This window comes from Rhea americana, unplaced genomic scaffold (genome assembly GCF_003343005.1).
Source record: "Rhea americana isolate MKP2758 unplaced genomic scaffold, rheAme1 scaffold_14, whole genome shotgun sequence".
In the NCBI taxonomy this organism is placed as follows: domain Eukaryota; kingdom Metazoa; phylum Chordata; class Aves; order Rheiformes; family Rheidae; genus Rhea; species Rhea americana.
Genome location: NW_028185483.1, coordinates 8,887,995 through 8,892,721, shown reverse-complemented (window position 1 = coordinate 8,892,721; position 4,727 = coordinate 8,887,995).

The following is a 4,727-nucleotide window of genomic DNA, read 5'->3' as shown; positions in this document are numbered from 1 at the left end:
TTTTTTTTTATTATTATTATTTTAATTTAGACCCTTTTTTGGGCCCCAGTCCCGTCCCCAGTCTCAATGCTCTAGATCTTTTGCTGTGCAAAAGAAGACTTTACCTGTGGCTGTTCACCTGTACATAGGGAAATGTATGCAAATACATTTTGTTATTTTTAAGAACACCACCATCGCGATCTCCTCTGTTTGCACATATGTGAAAAAAAAAATAAAGTTGACAATAATTTAAAAGAACTGAGGTCACCGTGCCGATTTGGCCTCTTGTGTGTGTTGCTCTAAAGAGAAGCGCGGAGAGAGATGCCTTAGGGTGCATTGTAGCTACTGTGAGGCCTAGAGCACAAGGGCCCTCGCGAGCACCAAACGTGATTTCTGGGCTGGGCGAAAATCTCACGCCGTGGAGAGACCTACTGGCCGCTGAAGGTCTCCCGTAACACGCGGCAGCGCGATCGCCTTTCCATGGCCCCTAAGGACAGGAACGTGCCCGGTGCCTCGTGCCTGCTCCTCCGGGGCTGCGCTGTAGGCTTGAGAAACGCTGCAACTGCGCAGTCTCGCGGCTGCGTCGGGGCTCACGCGGGGCCTCCCGCGCCGCAGCCCCCCGAGCTGCAGCAGCGGGCCCGGGGCCCTCGCGAGCTGCCGCGGGCAGACCGCGCTCGTGCCCACGGGGCCGGCGCGCGGCCCGTGGGGGGCAGCCGCCCCAGCCATGCGGTGCGCTCCTCGGTGCCGCGAGCGCCACGCAGCCGCCGCTGCAGATGGTCCCTCGCTGCTTCCCCTGCCAGCCCGAGACAATTTCATAACCTAACCCCGGGTCGGCAGCGAGGTTGATTAGCYGCACGACTGCCGCGTTATTTTTAGCTCTAAATCTGTTTGCAAGTGGCAGGCTCCCAGGGCAGCAGAGATGTTCCCGTTTCCCTTGTGCCCGTGTGGAGGTATCAATTAAGAGATAATTAATCTGGCGTTTCTGATGTCTAAATGTTTTCCACCGTGACTGTGCTGCAATCAGGTGAGTTGCAGGAATGTCAATGAATAGGAACGGCCACTCCTGTGTCCGCAGACCGCTGGGGCCAGTCCGTGCGCCTTGTGCAAGGAGCCAGCCTCTGAAGTTGTAAATACCTCATTAAAAATATTGCAAAATCTGCCACCACACCAGTAAGAAGCTTTTAAAATTGCCTCAGCGTGAGTCAGCCCGGCGAGGGAGGCACGTTGGGGCTCTTTGCACAGCAAGGGCATGGTTTCACCCGGGTCACCAGCCTACGAGGGGCAGCAGGATGCAGCAGGAGAYGGTGACCACTGCAGGATTTCGGCACGGTGTGGCTGGCAGTTCATGCTCCCCTGGAACGAGGTGTCCCTAGGAGCACGACTGCTGCCTTGAGCAACTGCGAGATGATCGTTTGCATGGGCAATAGCTCATTTTATAGGGTGCCTGCTGAAACCCAAGTGGGGAGGCTCTGCTCGAACCTGCCATCCAAGGGGAGAGGCAGGCGATAAGGGTGAAACAAAACACCAGTGGACGTTACCCTGCCTTATTCCMCCCCCTCCCCAAGCTGCCAGGCTGGGTGCCTTGCTTTCAGCAAGGTAGCTTGAGCGTGCTGGGAACGGCGGAAGAGCACAGGGCTGCCCGCAGGTCAGCCCGCTGCGGCGCGCTCCCTCCTCTTGCAGAAGGAGAAGGCAGCCCTGAGAGCAGGGCAGGCTGCTCGAAATTGGGAATTGAGTCTGTTTTGACCTAGCACTAGCTGCTGAATGAGAGCRGTGTTTACTTTTACATCCTCTGTGTGTGCTTAGAGGCAGTTAATGGCATTACCTCAATCAATGCTTTTCCCCTCTCCAGAAGAGCCTTCGTGTCTGCAAAAGTAAAGAAACATTTTTATCGCATGCTGGAGCTGCAAGGAGAATTCCCTAAGCGGCAACAGTAGCAGCCAAGGCCTAAAGCATTTCCCCCGCACGTCCTAAGCAGGGCTGCCGTGCAGCGCCTTAGGAGCGAGAGGCCGTACRGATCATTAGCTGTCCACGTACTGCCCAAAACCCTTTGCAGCGGTGATATTTTGATACTAGAACCATCAACTGAAAGTGCTGTGAAAAAAAACATAGCAGCCTCCCCAAAGTGACTGTGCAAAATTATCCGTGTGTGTTTAACTGCTGTGCTCTTCCTGCAGCAGCACGCACAGCGCACTAGCAAATCAGAACAAGTGCATGYGAGGAGGAAAAGGTCATTGTATTTTCTGGACAGCAAATTTGAAGGAACATCTCTGCTAGGTTAGGAGAGGAGCAGAGAGAGGCCCTCTCTGTAGTAGGTTCAGGTAAAGGATTGACCAGCTAATGATTTTTCTTTGCAGCAAGGAACTTCCTTCTGAGTTCAAATGCCTGCTGGGGGGGAAGCAGCCCTGGGCAGGCCAGGAGGATGCACGTATTCCTGGTGCAAGGCTGCGGGAAAGCCTCTGTGGACAGGCAGCCTCTGCTGACTGCTGTGAAACCATTCCCATTTCTGGCTGTGCTTAGATCCGTAGCAGCCAGACTAGTTTGTGGTCTCTGCTCAGTGCCGCCGTTCACCCCAGCCTGGCCTCTACTGCAGCCAGTGCTGGTGCCGGTCCCAGCAGACGAAGTGCACACATCCTACAAGGTGTGTGAGAGCCCCTCATGCTATCAGCAGAGAGRAACGTCCCCCTGCCGCTCAGGCTCCCTCCATCAGCTCTAGTTCAGCTCTGCACTTGGGGTGGTGAAGCATGGGGGCTATTGAAAGAGCAAAACAGTCTGAAAATTTGCTCCCGAACAGCCAGAAGCCCTGTCCCCAGCACCGCTTTCCCAGGGCCTGGCCTGCAAAGGGAGGGCGAAGGCAGGCTAATTGCTGTACTGGTAAGTTTGGGCTGTGTGCGGAGTCAAAAGCAGGAACAGATGTTTGCAGAATTACAGGTCAATCACTGCTATCTGCCACTGGCATAAATCACCCCCTGGTCACGGACGCGTCACCCACGGGCTTGGCAAGCCACACTTTCTGCCCTCCGCCCAGGCAGCTCGGAGGCTTCCAGCCCAGCAAAGTTTAGCACTGAGCTCCCTTGAACTCCACACAGCTTTGACCTAGCAGATAGCACGCGATGAATTGCCCCCCCCCCAAAAAAAAAAAAAATCACCGTATCAAGTGTTACGGTACCAGGAAAGACAGCGATCCTGCTCACACGGCGTGCTGCAGAGATGTACAGTACAGGGTCTTGGGGTACGGCACTGGGGGCTGATGCTTCAGCAAGTCAGCCTAGAAACCACAGCAGACGCCTGAGATTTCCAGAGTGTGATATTATTCCAGGCAACACCGATGATTCCCGAAATGTGAAGAGACTAGGTAAAAAGAGCACTTGTCACTAGCGCTATTTGTTGACTTGTGTATTTGCTGGCGTACTGCAGACTCCCTGCTTCCCACCTAGACCTGCTTCTGCTCAYAGCTAACGCAGCTGGCGAAAGCCGCGTGAACGTGGAAGGGTTCGCAGACTCTCACCCGCAGCCTCTTGCTTCTCTCTGCCCTCAGCGTGCCCTTCTCCGTCTTCAGATCTTCCTCATCCACAATGGGAAAACATCATTTACAAGCAGAAAAATCAGCCAGTGCTCAAATGGTGCGAGTCAGGTCTTGAAACCACTTGCAGCACAGACTGAGGTGCTGATATAGGTTGGGAGCGGCTTGCGTTTCAGTGTGTTAGTGTGCTCTGTAAAGCAGAGGGCCCGCTGGCCTTGCTAGGAGGGAYGCTGCAAGAATTGCTGGCTGCGGGGCTCTTTCAAACTCCCTGGTGCAAGATCTGGTTGAACAGGACAGTGTCGCAYCACGCGCGCGCACACACACTGCGACGCCCGCGATGAAGCAGGAGGGAGCCAGGGTTTCCCGCAGGAGGGTGCACTGGGGCACACCCGAACCGGCGGCTGCTCCTCAGCTCTCCCCGCCGGAGGCCTCGGGGCTGTGTGCTCGCGACAGGACCCTCCTCCAGAGCGGACAGGGGACCCAGGGTTTCTAAAAACGGGGTATGCACCTTTTCCTGCCTCTTCCTAATGGGGAGGTGAAGCCAGAAGTGTACAGCCGGAGAGCGAGGGACGGGGGGCGAGCAAAGCCAGGGACGAGCCCCGGGCGCTCCCGTCCCTGCGGATGGTAGCTCAGATTTCCCCAGTGCTCCGGCAGGCCCCGGAGTCGGACAAGCTCTTGAACGGCRGCTCTTAGAAATATCTCTGTGTATAAAGCGGAACAAAGCAATCCAGAACTTCTCTTTTCTCCCAGTCCCTCCTTCGCCCTGGCCGTGGTTCCCTCTCCCGACCCCGGTGCCCCGCGGGCTGCTGCCCGCCGCGGGTTGGGCTGTTTTGCCGGGCAGCAGGGCGGCTGCTCTGCGGGGACAGCAACGCGACGGGGAGGCACGGGGCAGCGGGGAGCCCACGCCGGGTCGGCTCCTCCGCAGGGCTGCGCTTCGCCTCCGCTCGCCGCCGCCCCGGCCCGGCAAGGGGGCCTGGCACGGGCTCGCTCGCCGGCGGCTCCGGGGGCCGCGGGCAGCGGGGCGGGCGGCGCGGCACAGTTGTGCCCTGCACGGTGCACGAGCTTGGGGGGAAGGGGCTGGACATTGCGACGAACCAGCGTGAAATCAAAGCTCTCTGCTCCGAAAACATGCCGTTCCCCTCTGCCGGCGGGAGCTCTGCCGGCAGGCGGGCTGAGCGCTACGAAAACACTGGGGCTGGCGGTTACACAACGAAGGACAGGACGCGGG